This window comes from Schistocerca gregaria, chromosome 5, assembly GCF_023897955.1.
Source record: "Schistocerca gregaria isolate iqSchGreg1 chromosome 5, iqSchGreg1.2, whole genome shotgun sequence".
Classification (NCBI taxonomy): Eukaryota; Metazoa; Arthropoda; class Insecta; order Orthoptera; family Acrididae; genus Schistocerca; species Schistocerca gregaria.
In genome coordinates this window covers 95,696,000-95,715,953 of record NC_064924.1, presented here as the reverse complement: position 1 = coordinate 95,715,953, position 19,954 = coordinate 95,696,000, and the positions used below count along the sequence as shown (strand labels likewise).

General features: G+C 42.5%; 1 protein-coding gene across 1 annotated transcript in view; it reads right to left on the bottom strand.

Annotated features, from left to right (window-relative positions):
* LOC126273242 (methyl farnesoate epoxidase-like) overlaps positions 1-18,783 on the bottom strand; it is a 179,217-nt gene extending 160,434 nt beyond the window's left edge. The window contains exon 1 of the mRNA XM_049976787.1: positions 18,693-18,783. The gene's annotated coding sequence lies outside the window, so the exon portion shown is untranslated. The remainder of the gene's footprint in view (positions 1-18,692) is intronic.
* Positions 18,784-19,954: the final 1,171 nt, after the last annotated feature.

Here is a 19,954-nt window from a genome sequence, read left to right as displayed (position 1 = left end):
ATGATACACGAGTTGGGATGAAAGTCATTACAGCATAGACGTTTTTCGTCGCGGCGAGAGCTTTTTACGAAATTTCAGTCACCAACTTTCTCTTCCGAATACGAAAATATTTTGTTGAGCCCAACCTACATAGGTAGGAATGATCATCAAAATAAAATAAGAGAAATCAGAGCTCGAACAGAAAGCTTTAGGTGTTCGTTTTTCCCGCTCGCTGTTCGGGAGTGGAATAGTAGAGAGATAGTATGATTGTGGTTCGATGAACCCTCTGCCAAGCACTTAAATGTGAATTGCAGAGTAGTCATGTAGATGTAGATAGACAACCAACACTGCGTGAAATAGCCGCAGAAATCAATATGGAACCTACGGTGAATGTATCCGTTAGGACAGTGCGGCGAAATCCAGCGTTAAAGGGTTATGGCAGCAGATGACCGATGCGAGTGCCTTTGCTGGGCAGCTCGTGACCATATCGGCTTGACCCTGGACGACTGGAAAATCGCAGCGTGGTCAGATGAGTCCCAATTTCAGTTCGTAAGAGCCGATGGTAGTATGCGAGTGCGTCGCAGACCCGACGAAGCCGTGGATCCAAGTTGTCAACCGGGTACTGTGCAAGCTGGTGGTGGCTGCATAAAGGTGTGTGCTGTGTTTACACGGAATGAACTGCATCCTCTGCTTCAATCGAACTGATCATTTGCTTCAATTGAACTGATCACTCACAGGAAATAGTTATTTCCGGCTACTTCTAGACCATTTGTAACCATTCATGGACTTCATGTTCCCAAACAATGATGGAATTTTTATGATGACAAGGCAACATGTCACCAGACTACAATTGTTCGCGATTGGTTTGAAGAATATTCTGTACAATTCGGGTGAATGAGCTGGCCAGCCATCGAACATTTATGGGACATAATATAGAAATTTTGTTGGTGCACAAAATTCAGCACCGCCGACACTGTCGGAATTACGAACGGCTGTAGACGCAATATGGCTCAATATTTGTGCAGAGAACTTCCAACGACTTGTTGAGTCCACGCCACGTCGAGTTGCTACACTGCCCAGAGCAAGAAGAGGTCGACACATTACGAAGTATCAGAGGAGCAAAGCGACTAGTGACCTTTTTTTTATTTTTTATTAAAAGAAAGAAAGTGGGGAACTAACATTTTTTCCTGAAGGGCTTATTGATGTTAGACGATAAACATCACAGATTTATAGGTTGTCTGTTCAGTCAAACATGTAGAGTGTACACTAGTCAACCGGAATAACAAACTGAAAATGTAGGAAAGGCGAATCAAAGACTGCCTTTTATTGCCAGAAAGTGTAATAGATTTGATAAGCAACTTGGGATGGCTGTCATTAAAACAACGTCGGTTTTAATTTCGGCAAAATATTTTTGCGGAGTTTTGATCACTATTTTACTCCTCATAATTGCAAATTTTTTTTTCTTCTGAGAAGAAAATTTTATGCTCTTTGAGAAATGCCGGCCGCTGTAAACGAGCGGTTCTAGGCGGTTCGGTCGCAGGTTCGATCCTGCCTTGGGCACGGATGGGTGTGATGTCCTTAGGTTAGTTAAGTTTAAGTAGTTGTAAGACTAAGTGACTGATTGCTTCATATGTTAAGTCCCATAGTGCTTAGAGCCATTTGAACCATTTTGAGAAATAATCTTGTAGATATAGTCTGGTAAAGGATGGGATGGATTGCTTTGAAATAGGTAACCACAACTCATGTTTCTTGGATTTGATGCTATCACAGCACTGAGAACAAGTGAGATCTTTATAGTTGTAACTGACGATCAACAATTTCTTTACACGCTGTAAAGAATGTCTGTTTCTTTCATCACTTCCACTTACAGCCTGTCCGCCCCTGGTAACTGAGTGGTCAGTGCGACGGAATGTTATGCCTAACGGCCCCGGTTCGATTCCCGGCTGGGTAGGAGATTTTCTACGCTCAGGGACTGGGTGTTGTATTGTCCTTATCATCATCATTTCATCCACATCGACACACAAGTCACCGAAGTGGCGTCAACTCGAAAGACTTGCTCCAGGCGAACGGTCTACCCGACGTGAGGCCCTAGCCACACGGCATATCCATTTTACTTATAGCCTGTTTCGTAGGGAAAATATTCTTAGCACAGCTGAATTGTGGACAGAGACTGCAAAAAAGTATCACACAGTTTTCAAACGTTCTGAATATTCATTTCCAGAACGACTGTTCGTGAAAGCACACCACCAATCACATTCAGTTTTCTCTGAAATGTTGATGAAATTTTCGATTTGAGCTGTTCACTTACAAACAGTTTTAGGCCATTTACTTAAACTCCAAGCTTTCTGCCTCATGTACTGCTCTTTCTTTCGTAGAAATGGAAATTCATTTTTGTAATTTTTCCTAAATTTGCATTTTCAGTTAACTTTAGGCATATTCGAAATGTTCTCTACGGACACAATAGCTAACGTCAATGACGTTTTCACAACCGAAGAGGAGCGAAGCTGATGATCCTAGTCGCCATGCCACAACAGTCGACGATCGCCTGAAATGTTGCAAACCTTCATTTATCTGTCGCAGTTTGTGCCTAGTTTCAATTTCAGTCCGCCATTTGATACATGACAGCACAGAACAACAACCCCACAAGGAAGTTCAAAAATCTCATATATGCTGCTTGTTGAAGTAGAGCATTAAACAGAGAATTTGAAGCCGGGTGGAATCCGGATGAAGCGGCTGATTTGGTAATCGCAGTTTCACTACTGCCGGAGCTGGTCGCGGTTCCAAACACAAAAACAGGTTGTTGTTCTCGCTACCGCAGGTTTAAGGAATCGGTATTATTCCGTGACTGCTGGGTGCTGCCGGAGATGGGCGGGCATAAACGCATCCTGCGTCAAATGGAACAACGCGTAAAGTCTTTTTATAAGAGGGGGTGTGTCAGTGGAACAGAAGCCGTGGACTGTTTATGTACTTACAACCTGTTCAAACACTTTGGTACGAATGGCGAGTCGTTGATGATGTACCATGTTCGGGGTGACGGTCAATAAGCGTAACGACTGGCAACATTGAGCGAACGCAAAAGATGCCTGCACAAAATAGGCCACTGATTGTGACATCGACGTCGGAGTCTACATCGCATTTTATCTATTTGTCTGCCCTCTGTATGAAGTTAAGGTTTTTCAGTTGTCATGGTTAAAGGCAATAAGAATATGAAAATAAAAATTTCCTATCACATACCGTTTACCAAAAGTAGAGATTTTCTTACTTATAAAAAATACATAATTCTGAAAACTTGCCACTGCACCACAAACCGCTTTTTCTTTACTACAATCTCCTGATGAAAACGCTCCCCGTGTTTTTCACTCGTATCCCGAAATTTCTAAGGGAGAAAGTCAGAAAGGTAATCAAGGAAATGGAGCTTCGGTGACATATGACACTTCATACGCTTGAAATATCTTTTCATGTTATTCACAATCTCAGATTTGTGATTCCAAAGAAAGTGCGTACATACTGACATGAAGGCATTCCATGCATCTTTTTCGGTCTCACTTATCGAGTTGATGAAATCGATATCATACACTAGCTGTCGTAGTTGGGGGCCAATAGATACTCCCTCTTTAAACTTTCCACCGCTGATATAGGGGAACTTTATCTTGAGGTCTGCCTTCATTAACCTTAAAGTTTTAAACATGGCTGGTTAGTTCAGTGACCGTTTACAAATTAAAGTTAAAGAAATTACTGACCTCGGTCACAAAATTAAAGTCTTTTGTCCAGGTTTCAACACTTCTACGAGTGCCTCCACCAGAAATTAAATACTCAAATTGGCCGATTGTCGCGAATGGGTCGCGGATGTGAGTAGAAATGCTTAAGATTCCATAAGATGAACATGTAAGAAAGCAACCTAACGTCAGCCAGGGCGCTGGGAAGCAGGAGAGGTTGCGTTTTTGTGGTGAGAATATCAGCAAGAATACCAGCTAACGGATTTCCCATAGTGAGACCGTCGAATTGCTGGTACAATTGTTCATTAAATTCAAAATAGTTGTATTTCACTACGACAGTGATGAGATTCATGACGTCAGTGATTTATTCATCTGAAAGATCTTTTTTGAAATGACTAAATCTTTTTCTACGCTTGTAGGCGTTTCTTGTATGGAACGTTAGTATAAAATTTTTTGATGTCTAATGAAAACAACTTGATATCTGAAGTGCGTTCTAAATCTTTTATTTTATGGACTAAGGCGTCACTATTAGGGATGGAATAATTGTTCTCGAAAAAGAATGATTTTTTTAGAGTATCATGCAGAAATTTGGCTAAATCATGGTTCGCGCTATTCATACTATTAGATATCGGCCGTATCGGATGGTGAGGTTTGCGAATTTTAAACTGAGACCGAAATTTTGGGGGCTGAGGGTTCGTGTTGATAAGCATTTTCTTCTGAGAAGGTTTGATTAGAAATTTTGCGTTATTGATGGCTGACCTGACTTCTTTTTGTAATTCTGGAGTCGGATCCTCATGCTGTTCCGAAATATTATTTTCGCTAAAAATCTAATATTTTGGAAATATATTCAGAATTGTAGGCAACAGCTAAAGAGCACCCTTTGTCAGACTTAGTTATTAAAGTGTCATTTTTTAAAAGTTTATTATTAATGGAATTAACCAATTTTCTATCGTTATGCATAACATTATGAAGAGAGGCTGTGTTTTTACTGAGAATGTTAACTACATCATAAGCAGTCGTAGTTTGACATGACTCACCTATTTTTTTACAACCAAGCCCAATTTTTAGGTCGACAAGCATTTTCTCTATTACATTTTTGTCTGACAGGTTGTGCATGACATTTTACTTCTTCCCTTTTTCAAGCAAGACAGTTTCATTCAGTGTAAAAGTAATGTTAGTCTTATTTAACCATATTTTAATATGCAGGGATGGGAGCTATACATCTTCAGGTTTTACAAACGGTTCATACAACACTCATTTTATCTGGAATGTTGGTGTTTCGCTAAGGCCACTCTTCACGCAGTAATGTTCTTTCTTGTTTGACTGTCCCACTTGCACAGAAAGTAGCAGTACATTCTGCAATCTGGTACCTTACCAATCAGGCAACAAACTGCTTGCATCTCCGCACACAATTTTCAGTCACACATAGCATACTGTAAGTAACTGAGTAAATCTTGCATAGTTTCATAAATGTCCTTCTATTTAACCGTGTAAAATTTGATTTCGAGGAACCAGTAAAGAGAGTCTATTCCTCAGTGTTGTAAATATGATGCAGATCTCCATACAAATCACTGATGTCCCAAACCCATTGTAGGAAGAGAAAAAGGCTTCAAACTCACTGTGGTGCCTCCTACATGAAGACACTAACACCCCTAGCGAGCAAATTTCATCCTCGCAATGGCGAAGGCAGATACCCAGGCTCAGGTTCCTACTGGGTCGATCCTATAGGGATCGTTAAGTTCTACGTGAGTAATACGACGAGGCGATGTTGATTGTTGTGGCAGATACTTTGGATATGGACCAACACGTGTTCTGCTAGTTGTTGCTGCTGCTTCTTTCGCACCGCTGTCGGAGCAGCATCTCTGTACGTTGCTTATCAATGGTCCAATGACTTGGTGACTTAGGGGATGGAGATGCGTCATGAGGAACTAGCTGCATGGCTGAGAGCAGGTTTGTAAATTGAATAACATGTTCTGGTTTGGCAGAGTACCCTTTCAGTTTGGTCAAGCAAAAATGGCAATCATTGGCATGATCCTTCTTTTCGCGCCATACCATCGGTACCATAAATGGCACTGACGTTAGACAACCCTGCAAGCACTCAAGCAAGTTACTTGCACATGTACCACAACAAAGATGTGAGGCAAAAGCCTTACCTTGGTCCCCAACTCTGCAGGCAAATTAGAACTCGTGAGCCTTATCGAGTGTAGGAGTAAGATTATGCCTTTGGTTTTTCACTGTACATTTCCCACGCATTTAACAAAAACGTAATGGGGTTATTAACACGTTGTGTATAGATTTTGTACACTAGATTCTGACAGAACATACTCGTATATCATAAAATTCATATAAGCACAACACACAGTACAGTAGTAAGTGCTATTACAGTAAGGCACCAATACCCTTTCTTCGAAGGGGCACGAAAACGCACCAGGTGGCGGAACAAGGCAAAAATGTGACTTTTGTTTATGATAGCTAACACTAGCATTTGCAGACTTAGAGAAAGTTTTTGACAATTTTGACTGGAATACTCTCTTTCAAATTCTAAAGGTGGCAGGGGTAAAATACAGGGAGCGAAAGGCTATTTACAATTCGTACAGAAACCAGATGGCAGTTATAAGAGTCGAGGGACATGAAAGAGAAGCAGTGGTTGGGAAGAGAGCGAGACAGGGTTGTAGCCTATCCCCGATGTTATTCAATCTGTATATTGAGCAATTTGGAGTAGGTATTAAAATCCAGGGAGAGGAAATAAAAACGTTGAGGTTCGCCGATGACATTGTAATTCTGTCAGAGACAGCAAAGGACTTGGAAGAGCAGTTGAACGGAATGGACAGTGTATTGAAAGGAGGATATAAGATGAACATCAACAAAAGCAAAACGAGGATGATGGAATGTAGTCGAATTATGTCGGGTGATGCTGAGGAAATTAGATTAGGAAATGAGACACTTAAAGTAGTAAAGGAATTTTAATATTTCGGGAGCAAAATAACTGATGATGGTCGAAGTAGAGTGAATATAAAATGTAGACTGGCAATGGCAAGGAAAGCGTTTCTGAAGAAGAGAAATTTGTTAACATCGAGTATAGATTTAAGTGTCAGGAAGTCGTTTCTGAAAGTATTTGTATTGAGTGTAGTCACGTATGGAAGTGAAACATGGACGATAAATAGTTTGGACAAGAAGAGAATAGAAGCTTTCGAAATGTGGTGCTACAGAAGAATGCTGAAGATTAGATGGGTAGATCACATAACCAATTAGGAGGTATTGAATAGGATTGGGGAGTAGTTTGTGGCACAACTTGGCTAGAAGAAGGGATCGATTGGTAGGACATGTCCTGAGGCGTAAAGGGATCACAAATTTAGCACTGGAGGGCAGCATGGAGGGTAAAAATCGTTGAGGGAGACCAAGAGATGAATACACTAAGCAGATTCAGAAGGATGTAGGTTGCAGTAGGTACTGGGAGATGAAGGAGCTTGCACAGGATAGAGTAGCATGGAGAGCTGTATCAAACCAATCTCAGGACTGAAGACCACATCAACAACAATAACACTAGATGGACAAACGCAGAGATCAAAATACACATAGAGACGGAAGTTTCCCTGTTGCATGTGAATTGAAAGTTCTTTCAATTAAATTAAAGTATATATCCGCGGAAGAGAAAAAATGGTATCCTGAAGAAACTGAACGTGATGGAGAAAAAGTACCGAAATGTAGTCATAATCACCTATTTTCACGCAGAGAGTAAGGAGTGTGTTGTGCGGTGGAATAGTCGTGGCCAAAAGCTAACGGTTAGGGGACCGTTCCACTTCATATCACATCGCAGCGTTCCGCTTAAGTATGTAATTGAAGCGGTTTACAATGGCACCTTCCGTTCTGGCTCTCTTTAGTTTTCTTCACACTTGTCGGACTTGGAAGTTCATTTCGTGGACATTCATTTCCTGAAGGAATACGATGGAATTGTCGAAAATAAAGACATCTATGGTAAATCTAGTTTGAAAATATGAATATTTCGAGCACTGCTAAATTTAAAATTCAGGTGTCTAATAAAAAATTGGCCTGGTGTGAGTACGACTTCCCTACAAATTTTGTGTATAAACAGTTCACGGTCACGTAAGCTCACATACGAACGGGAGAGCGGTGTGCTAACAACATGCTCTTCCGTATCCACATCCAGTGACGTCTGTGGGCTAAGGATGACGCGGCGGGCGGTCGGTACCGTTGGGCCTCCATGGCCTGTTCGAGCGGAGTGTAGTTTCTTATGTAGACACTTCATCCATTCTGTGATCCGGAAATCTCGACCATTTTTGCCAGTTATCCATTTTGATACTGGCAACATATCGATCCCAGGGATTTCAAGATTTTCGTGAATGTTTTCTTCGAGTCTGACGCCGGATATCAAAAGACAAAAGAAATATTTTTTCGTGTACTGCAGGGTGTGATTCAAAAGTTTCAAGACTTAACTCAGAACCAGAAATTTATTGGACATTTAACTACAGTGGACTAAAATTCTTCAAAATATGATCCTTCAGCATCAATAGAGCGCTGCCAGAGCGTCTTCCACTGTTCGTAGCCCTTCTGGAAGGCCTCGGGCGTCATGCTGCCAAGGGCTCTCGTCGAAGCCTGCTGGATGCCATCAACGGAGTCGAATCGCTTCCCTTTTAGGCCTGTACCGATTCGGGGGAAGAGGAAAAAGTCACTTGGAGCCAAGTCGGGGCTGTAGGCTGGCTGCAGCAGTGTTGTCACGGCGCGACATGTTAGCGGGCACGTTATCATGGTGGAGAATCCAATCGCCCTTGATTGCCGGGCGGACGCGACCAACTCGATCCCTCAAGCGGCGAAGCACTCACACTAATTGTAAGACGACGGTTACTGTTTAAAACCTCCCACACTCTCTCCACATTTTGACCCATTCGCCCAGAGCGGTCCTTGTCTTCAACATTCCCGCGGCCACGTTTGAAACGTTTATGCCACGTGAAGACCGTTGCACGAGACTTGGCTTCTTCCTTAAAGGCCTTTGGTCTCCGTGGCGTTTTTGTTCAGTTGCACTCAGAACTTAATCGCATAACGCTACTCCAAGTGCTGCTTCATTTCCGCCTCTCCCACTTTTCGATGAAGGTCACTAACACGAGGCAAGCGAAGCACATTTTCAGGGTTCCGGAGGCAGCTGCCGCAGCGGCAGTTCGTTTCCTTCCCTCATCCGGTCCGCGCGCGCTCCCCTGCTCAGAAATGAATCAGTCTTGAAACTTCTGAATCACGCCTTGTATAATAACAAAATTAACAATTTTCGGGTTCTTTTCCCTATATTCGTTCTGTGAAATCTTGCTTCTTGCCAAATTTCGTGATTCCAGGTCAACGGGAAGTATCCTACAGTTTCTGATGAGTACGTTTGGGGATGTGTCAAAATATGTGACGTAAATGGCTGTATCTTGTCACTGCTTTGACTTAGAAGCTTCAGTTTCTTGCAGCGCCAAGGCACCACAGACCTTAGTATGTGACGTAAATTTGAACTTGGCTCTGAGCACTATGGGACTTAACATCTTAGGTCATCAGTCCCCTAGAACTTAGAACTACTTAAACCTAACTAACCTAAGGACATCACAGAACACCCAGCCATCACGAGGCGGAGAAAATCCCTGACCCCGCCGGGAATCTAACCCGGGAAGCCGGGCGTGGGAAGTGAGAACGCTACCGCACGACCACGAGATGCGGGCAAATTTGAACTTGATACATACACGAAAGGAGTCTTAACATATGGACGAACAGAGAGACAATCAGCTAATAAATGACAAAACACGTTTTTCCGTGTGATATGGTCACAGATTGACCATTTTCGGATTTTTTTTCATTAACTTTTACTGTGAAAACTTTCTTCTTGTCAAATTTCATGGTTCTAAACGAACGGGAAGTACAGCATAGGTTTCGATGTGTGACTTTACGAATATCAAAATATGTGACACAAATGGCCGTACCTATTGAGTACATTGACTTAGAAGCTTCTGTTTGTTACACCGACAACGGACAATAGGCCTTAGTTTGTAACATACATTCAAGTTGGTACGTCTTTCCGTTTCGGGAGAAAAGGGTTTTTATCAGTTAAACAGATAGACAGAGATAGACAGACAAACGGACAACAAAGTGATCTTGAAAGAGTTTCGTTTTTATCGATTAAGGAGCCGGCCGCGGTGGTCTCGCGGTTCTAGGCGCGCAGTCTGGAACCGTGCGACTGCTACGGTCGCAGGTTCGAATCCTGCCTCGGGCATGGATGTGTGTGATGTCCTTAGGTTAGTTAGGTTTAAGTAGTTCTAAGTTCTAGGGGACTAATGACCACAGCAGTTGAGTCCCATAGTGCTCAGAGCCATTTGAACCATTTTATCGATTAAGGTACAGATCACTCAAAATTGTCAGATGTACATACAGGAGGTAACACTGGTCGAAACTGGAAGAAAAATTCTTATAATGATGAGTCGGGAAACATGAACCTGTTGAGATATTAGCCGTTGAGGAAACGCAGTTGACAGCCTGTATTTTGTTTACAAAAGATGAGGCAGGATTCACAACAGATGACGTAATAAATTACCACAGTACGCTAATGTCATCAGATGCAAATCCTCGAGTAATCATAAAAGTGAGGTATTAGGATCTCTTCAGTATTACGACATTGTAGTGCCTTTGTTATTCCAATTTACGATCCATGTCAAAAGGAAGAGACACTGCGAGGACTACAGCCGTTACGAAATACAGTAAATGTATTGCAAGTGCCTGTTCTTTTGGACATGTCGAAAGGAAATTTGCATCGTAATTCGGAAGAATTTATTCGCCGACATCTGGCAAACGACTTTCAAGTAAAATGTCTCACCTGTACGGGAATAAATAAAGTATATGTACGAGTACAAGTTGTTGATGCGTGATTGGCCACGGATGGAAATGTGGATCCAGCCGTGAGTTGTGCATGGATAGCCAAATATAAAGCAACCGCTCGCGATAAGCGGAAAATTCGGATTGTAGTTCCAGTCTTGCACGAATTTTCATTGTCATAATTCCAGTTATCGTCATTCCATTCCACAGCTGATGGTTGTCCATGTTTTGCAAATGCGAATACATTCAATGCGCTTTGATAGTAGTGTACAGGCAGGAACTGTCGGTGACGGACTCATACCGCCACACACGTTGCCAAACAGGTTAACAGGTGAATTATCAGCACTGTAAGACTCTGAGAAAGACGACGACTATAGTTTATGCGCGGCGGAGTACCACCCCATTTTTTTACATCATGCGACAGTAGTACATCGCAACGTGCGACGGATTGGTCGAGGAAGCTCAGTAGCGTGGTCTCCCCGTACAGTGGACTTAAATCCGTTGGTTGTTTGCTATCGGTTCATAAAGGTAGTGGCATATGTTCAAAGCATCGACGTTGTGCTGACGTTACAGGAGCTTGTGACCAATGCATACGAGGCAATGCGAATGGAATATGAAAGCGTGCGTGATTCACTACTGACAAGGGGACAGTACAAACTTAACTTCGCCGGTTTGGTCAGTACTGACAGGGTCTGTAGGGCACGACTAGAATTCCAACATATGTGAATACGGAGGTCCGACTCTCCACTGTTTTCGATAAAATCGAGTTTAGAATTTTTAGGCGAGTTTATAGACTTAGTTGGTCGCTAGTGTCAAAGGTTCAAAATGGTTCAAATGGCTCTGAGCACTATGCGCCTTAACTTCTGAGGTCATCGCTCCCCTAGAATTTAGAACTACTTAAACCTAACTAACCTAAGAACATCACACACATCTATGCCCGAGGCAGGATTCGAACCTGCGACCGTAGCGGTTGCGCGGTTTCAGACTGTAGCGCCTAGAACCTCTCGGCCACCCAGGCCGGTAGTGTCCAAGGCGTCAGCAACCGACAGAGTACGCGCTTAGTTTCTCAAGCGCAAGGTCTCTGCATCGAATCTCGCAGCCAGTATTTTTTTCTCATTCCCACGTACTTTTAACAATAGATTTATTATTGTTCGGGCGTAAACTCAAGCGCCGAGACGCCAGGCGGGAACGTTAGAGCAAAGAGGGCTTTGAAGAAGATGTCTGCCAATTGCATGCTGACCGACCCCCGCCCAGGAGAACGCCCTCTACACCAAGAGGGCATAAGCGCCGCGCCAGTTCTACAAGCCCTACAGCAGTGAGCTCAAGAAAAGCATCAAGACTAGTCATTTCGCTTCTCCATGTAGCATTATATGTACTGAAGAGATTTCTTATTTTGTTTGTCACCCTTTGCCTGCGACACATCTGTATTCACAAAATTAAGTATTATAATAATTTTCTTTTGGAACAAACTTCATTAATACGATTTGCTTGAACTCTTGTCTAGCGATGCGAGGAGCAGGTTTCGTAGACACCTAACATTTCACGAGTAGGCAAGATACATCAATTATGACTGTGCAAATGATTAATTCATCATTTTCATACACCTTATTTTCAAAACATTCCTGCAAGAAAACTATTGTGAACCAATTGTGAAAAAATCAGTTGATAAGATCGCACTCAAACACAAAGACGTTACGATAATATCTTCAAACTCCGGCAAACTCACAACAGCATTATATAACAATTTCTAATCGACGCCATGAGTGAGAGAAGAAAATTTTTTTCTGTTCCTAGATTCGTGGGAAAAGTACACTGAACTGGATTTGTACGACGAATCTTTTCGCAATGGAGAGGGTCTGCCACTGTGCAGTATTACAGTAATTCCTCCCAAATGTACTGGTGCAGTCTTCCGAGGTTTATTTTTACAGACAGGTGAAGAACATATAAAACGACTACAAAATTGCGTTTACATCACTTAATAGAATAGAGATCTTCTACAGAAGATCGCATACAAATTCAATCAGTCGTAGACAGACAATATTCGGTAATACTGCTGCATGCCAACCTAGTATAGGGCAGTAAAACGCGTACAGTTTTCGAAGTCCCACAGCGAAGTGCCGGCCGAGGTGGCCTAGCGGTTCTAGGCGCTACAGTCTGGAACCGCACGAGCGCTACGGTCGCAGGTTCGAATCCTGCCTCGGATATGGATGTGTGTGATGTCGTTAGGTTAGTCAGGTTTAAGTAGTTCTAAGTGCTAGGTTACTGATGACCTCAGATGTTAAGTACCATAGTGCTCAGAGCCATTTTTTTGAAGGCCGCTCACGACGCGATTCCTCAGCGGGCATTGACAGGCGACGCCAACCACGAGTCAAGATGCTACATGCATTTCTATGGAAATACATAACTGATTCTGAATATTCTTTCACTCCGCCTATCGGCGACGACAGGTCACTGTTATTCTTCCGAGGAAAACTGGTAAGCAGCGAACTGTCAGAGTGCTCCTGACACAGAACCAACTCTTCTTATGCCCTTCTTATGCCTCTTGCAATGTGCTTCGTTACGTGTGGTACATCGTGAAATCGTGTGGTGACCGAGAACCGTTCATGAGTACAAACCGATGTATTTTACAATAGACACACTGAAAAAACCACACACTTGCAAAAATTCGGCGTTCATTACAAGTTCTGTTACATTAGGTAGTAAATATTGTTTGCCATGTTTCTACGATCAGTATCATTCTAATTAGCGCAGTGCTCCATGCGTTACACATTATACTTGTGGGAAATATAAGTACAATAACACAAATAAAATGACTTTTCTGATTTGATGTAAGGGTCTCGTATATCCTTTTCTTAATTTCCAGTTTCCTAAGGAAAATTTTTTTCTCATTTTTTCAAGTTAGAGATTATCAAAACACTAAATGAGCCATTAAATAATAATAACTCGAACCGGCATAATAAATACGTTGTCAGAACTGAACAGCAATGAACACAAAACTACTGATAGAGAAATACACTCCGTATAGCTCGCGTTTAATAAACTAAGCCCTTACTCGCTCGTCTACGAACTCCGTGAAGGATAGCGTCGACAGAAAGTATAGAAGCAGGCGTAAAATTTCTCGAAAACTGAAGGGTTGCCTTTTCCTCTGTACTTGCGTAGCAGTCCTAGTAGTGCCCTACACGCCCTGTCAAGATGTATGAAATCGACGAGGGGAAGTTCGCACGGCCCTCTTGTAAGAAGGGCTGAAGAATGCGTCTGGAGGCGTGGTACCCACATGCAGCCCAGTCTGTAGTGTCTATTTCTACGTAAAAAATCGTAAATCAGTGGTAAGATGTTATGAGACCAAACTGCTGAGGTCATCGGTCCCTAAGCTTACACACTACTTAATCTAACTTACACTAACTTACGCTAAGGACAACACACACACCCATGCACGAGGGTGGACTCAAACCTCCAACGGAGGCAGCAGCGCGAACCGTGACCGGACGCCTAAGACAGCAGGCTACCGCGCGCGGCTTTCTACGTAACAGACAGGTGAATATGAGAAGACGGATTGGTCTCTATCTGTATAGGTATTTGTTAGTTTTGACCAACACTATCTCTTGAAAGGATACAGGGGGTAAAAAAAATGTGAATACCTGTACTTACTTGGGGATTGTTTATTAATAAGGGGTTGGACCCCCATTTGCTCGTAATACCGCTGGGATTCTTCTTGGAATACTGGCATATAATGATTGCGTAGTCTCGAGTGGAATGTTACGGCACTCCTCGATCAGAACGTCTTGTAACTCCTGTAGTGACGAGGGAGCTGGAAATCTGCTCCGGAGCCTGCGATCCAATACCGCCGCCCACAAGGGATCGGTAATACTGAAGTACGGGGACTGTGCTGGCCAGGGCAGACGCTGCAGTTCAGTTACATGCTCCTCATACCACGTATGTACTGTCCTGGCTGTGTTAATTGGTGCATTATCGTCCTGAAATATGGCATCACTTTTGGGGAACAACATTTGAATCATGGGGTGCACCTGATCATACAATCGCTGGTTCTAGCACGGCCTTTGAAATGGAGGGACCAGCAGAATACCATGATATGCTGACGGCGCCATCACACTTCCATCTCTATGCTTAACGGTTGGAATCAAACATATAGGATTCTAGGCTTCTTTTGGCATTCTCTAGACGTAAACCCGGCCCGATGTTGTAAATGACGAAAACGTTGACTCCCCGGACCATACGACGTGTTTCCACTGACAGGATTTACCCTCCTGACAGCATGTTTTACACTTCTTTTCGTTGGTTGTCGTCACTAATAGTTTCAGCATAACTGGTCGCCCATGAATATCCGCTTTATGGAGTTCTCAGTCGACAGTGTCGATAGATACGGGGTCACGAATAGGGCTATTGAGCTCTGCAGCCACTTTGGCCGCCTTAGTTTTGCGTTGTTTTGACACCTTTCGTGTTCTGTACGACGATCTCTGTTATTTAGTTTTGATTTGCACCCACTATTACGTTTACACGATGATGTCTTTCCTTGTTTTGTGTAGACTGTGATGACTGTTGAAACAGTTGCTCCTGAAACATTCAATAAGTTGGCTGTCTTGGTTACTGATGCTCCAGCTAATCGGGCCCCCACAATCTGCCCTCTTTGGAAGTCCGTTAGGTCTTTCATTGCATATCAACTTCGGCCTCTGAATGCAAATACGGAGTGTGCACTACTCATAAACAACCTACACTGATGCGTGGTCCTTACTGAACACGCACAGTCCAGCGGAACACGTACTTTACCTGCGTTGTTGACCGTCATACACAACCATCCCATTACTAACACTGTTCACATTATTTTGCCTATCTCCGACATATGAAGCTTTTGTTTAAACACGTTGCACATCAACTAATGAAGTGTATCGCCTCTTACAGCGTCCCCATATAGATCGACATAATTATTCAATAATATAATATGTTAAACGCAGAAAAGTGAAGCACATTACGTGTGACATATTATTTTTACTACGCTTTACGACGAAAATACTATGAACGCTATTTATATGAGAATAACTGGCAATAAATTGTAATTCTCTATGCAAAGAATAAACATTGTGCCATAACATTTGTGAACAGTAAATTGTGCAATACAACCGGCCGGTGTGGCCGTGCGGTTCTAGGTGCTTCAGTCCGGAACCGCGCTGCTGCTGCGGTCGCAGGTCCGAATCCTGCTTCGGACATGGATGTGTGTGCTGTCCTTAGGTTAGTTAGGTTTAAGTAGTTCTAAGTTCTAGGAGGCTGATGACCATAGATGTTAAGTCCCATAGTGCTCAGAGCCATTTAAACTATTTTTTTTTTTTTGTATACTACATTCTGAGGTCTTCTTGCCAAAATACTGAACAAGAGCGGACATGTAGCTGATAGTAGATGGACGCTTAATGTTAGCGCTGTTGTATACAGGTCTGTCTTGTAGGAAAGGAGACCATAAATTACTTTTGTGATTGTGTAATAGTAACACCCTACATGTCAAATATTTTAACATTTTCAGATTTTACTTAAAATTACAGCAGCGAGGAATAACATCGCCGGCGCGCTACAATACGCCGCCATTACGTGGCATATTTAATTTTCTTTAAATTGTAAGACAGGCTGGCAGTTCTTCGGAAAGTAAATTATACATACTGATTTTCATCATGTTAATGAATGAGGGTAACATAAACTAAGTCAGTTTTTAGTTTCTTGATGAGTATTTTTGTATGGCCGGTACTTACGTAACGATAAAAATACTTTCATGAAAAATTTTATTCATTAGCCTTATTCAAGGCCCTAAAGCATTAAATACAAGGCAGCAAAAAATTTAACTGCAAGGATTTTGAACACGATTAACACGTGCATATACGTTACACATAAAAGGTTATTTTGAAACGTGAAAATAAAAGGAATATGCTATTTGATAATAGCAGAGGGACAGTATTCAGTGGCAGAGCGGATAATGTTTTAGTTTCGTAATCACGTTGTCACTCGTTGGATACCCACTAGACCCACATTTTTTAAAGTTTTATTCGAATTTATATTCAACACCTAATTGAAATTTAATTAACAATGCTGACGTGCATCATAAGTTTGTTTGCAAGGCTACAACTTGGAAAAGACATTTTCGAGAGATACTTAGCATTTGTTACGTACATGTGTGACTTTGAGTGTCATAGATACGTAGTACAAAGCAGGAACTACGTGTGTAGTGATCGGTCTATCTGAGAAAGATGTTGTTCATTCATTTGCTTCACAAGTTGTAACCAACACCGCATTAATGTTAGTAGTTAAGAAGGAATGTTATTGTTATCTTCTATAATCGATATTAGAGTGTGACAAAATAGTAATAGTTGTAATGACTGAAACAGTGTGGGGCCCTTTTGGTCTCTAGCCCTCAGAAAATTTCATTTTACCCCTCACGGGTTAATTACACTGCTCTGACTTGACGATATGCAGTACAGAACAGTAATCGGATTAAGAGCGTTCATATGCTCAACCGGAGGAACGAAGGACGAGAAAGTACGGAGTTTACATAACGCGTCGATCAAATTTGCGAGGTGTGATCAAAAAGTAACTGGGGTTTTTCAGTTTCGCGGGTTTCGTACATCCGATTTTCAAATTCTTTTGTCTTGTTTGTAAAAATATTCCTGATGTCTGTTTGCAGTTACAACTGTTTTGAATATTTAATTAATTGTTGACAGTCGAAACGATTATACGTGTTTTCGACTGCTCGGTGAATATTTTCTTTCGAAGTATATGGATCAAATAACTTGCATTAAACTGTGCTTGAGAAATAGGTTAAGGTGCTGCACCGCACTCGCAATGGTGACTGATTTTTGGCGAATCTACTTCGTGTAAAACAAGTGTTTACGAGAGATATAAAGATTCCAAAGAGGTCCGAAAAGACGTTGAAGACGACGACCGCCCTTGACACTCTAACACATCAGTTATTGGCGACAATGTGGAAGAAGTAAAGAAAATGGTTCTGGCAAACCGCCCAATCACCATCAGAGAGGACCCTGATGATGTCGACATATCCCTTGGCTCGTGTTAAGCAGTTTTTCCAGATGTTTGAGCATCAGACGTGTAGCAGCAAAGTTTGTTCCTAAATTGTTGAATTTAGATATCGCCCAGGAATTGCGAATGAAGACGATAGCGATATAGAACTTCTGAAGAAAGTTATAACAGGTGACGATACGTGGGTGTACAACTATGACATCGAAACCAGTGCCCAATTGCTCCCCTGTGGCAACCGCCTGAAGAGCCAAGATCAAAAATTCGACAAGTTCGATCCAATGTGAATGTTCGTCTCACTGTTTTCTCCAATTACGATAGGATAGTGAATATGGCTTCCTGTCTTACGGCCAATTAAGGAATACTGCCTGGGAGTTTGCGTGAAGAAATCCGAAGAAAACGACTAGAATTGTGGTAAAACCATTCGTGGAAATTGCATCACGATTATGCTCCTGCTCATACCTCAAGACTTAGTCGTCATTTATTGACAATAAAACCATTATGTAGCATCAGCCACGTGTTCGCCGTACATGGCCACCGGTGACTTCTTGCTATTCTCGAGCCTGAAAAGAACCATGAAAAGAAGTCGTTTTCCCGCCACTGATGAGATAAAAACGGAACCAATGAGGGAACTGAACACCATAATGAAAAGTGAGTTCCACCAGGTCTTCCAAGATTGGAAAATTCCTGGTACAAGTGTGTTATACTAAAGAAGTTTATTCTGAAGTGGACAAAATTGATGTTGATGAATAAATAAAGATTCTTCAAGAAAAACAAAAATTCCCGTTGCTTTCTGATCACACCTCGTAACTGTTGCTAGACACTTTACGTGTGACAGAATTCCACCAATGAAAGAAGACTGGATCGTACCCTGTTGCCATCACCGCAGCGTAAACAATGCCGGTCCGGCTGACCTTGTCGGGTAACCATTCGGAAGTAGGCAGGTCACGCGCAGCTGAAGCAGCCAGACAGCACACAAGGTCACCTTCATAGGCGGGAAAGGGTGTGTCCTCTGTTTCCGACACGACGCGCATAACGTACGCGTTTCTCGCAATGAAACAACGGCTAGCGCCTGCGAGAAGCTGAAGCGTGACAAACGTCAAACAGACTTTGGCTTACCCTGGGCAGCGGAGGCCGTCAGTAGCGGCGTGACGTCAGCGTCGGAGAGGAGACGAGGCCTATGCGTGTTGTGCCGCCGTCGGTGCCAGCGGCCACTGAGGACTCGTCTGTTATGTGAGCGCGAGAGGCTGGGGGTCGGTGGTGGGGAGCCCCGGACTCTGGAAGAGACGTGGACTGGTAGTAGCGGTCAGTTCCCCTTACCCCTACCCCTTACCCCCTCCTCCAGCTATGAGAGGTCCTAGACAGTCTGCGACTGTGACTCAGCAGCTGCGAGCGTCCCGACCCGTTCACAAACATCACGGTGTGTCTGATGACACAGTGTGATGTTAGATAAAAGCAAATGCTGCAACACCTTTAAGATGCGCCCTGAGTGATGATGGAAATATTTGGCGGCAACGCCACCTATTTGCAACTGCAACATTCATATTAGAGCACTGTAATAAGAATTATTGACGGTGGCAGGGTAACCGAATACCGAATATTGGGTAAGGACACCGGATTTCACATCAGCCCAAACACTTTTTTATTCGCGCACTGCAAAGTGTAGGTGATAAAGTGCAATACATCAGCCTTGTAGTAGGACATTACCGGTATATAATTTGTCATACGAATAAAAAAAAGGGAATATTCAGCAGCTAAAACCCTCGAAGCAAAAGAACATTATCTGATAAAGTTCTCCATTCCGTATGAGCACGGCCATTGAGAGCCAGGACTGGCCCCAGGACAGGATATGTGATTGGTCCACATCTAAAAATATAGCATCCCAATTTTATTGTTACTTTAAAGAAGATTTGACATGATGTAAGCACAACACAATTCGGGGAATATTGGAGATACACAAAAAAATACTGACTGAGATAGACTATAGAATAAATGTAATTTCATATCAAACACTAAACATTTCCGTACAATTGCAATCGGTCGATGCACTACAGTGTGAAGTATCTGTAAAAAGCTGCGTGTGAAAATGCATTTTTTCAGGGAGCCAAATCTCGGGTTACGTTGATTACAGAAATAAGAGATCAACTGTTTTTGATAGCCCTCGGCCTAGCGACTATTTGTAAACTGGCATACTGCAGCTATTCTACAGTAAAGGGTCAGAATTTAAACATTAAACATTTTCTCCAGCCCAGGCAAATTGAGAAAATTGGTTCGTTCCTTTGCGTTAGGTGTGGTCTAGAGTGGACTTAAGGTGACTTATAAATTAAACATTTGTTCATGTGTGATTCCTGAGAAAATCAACGACTATTTGGGTACGAAAA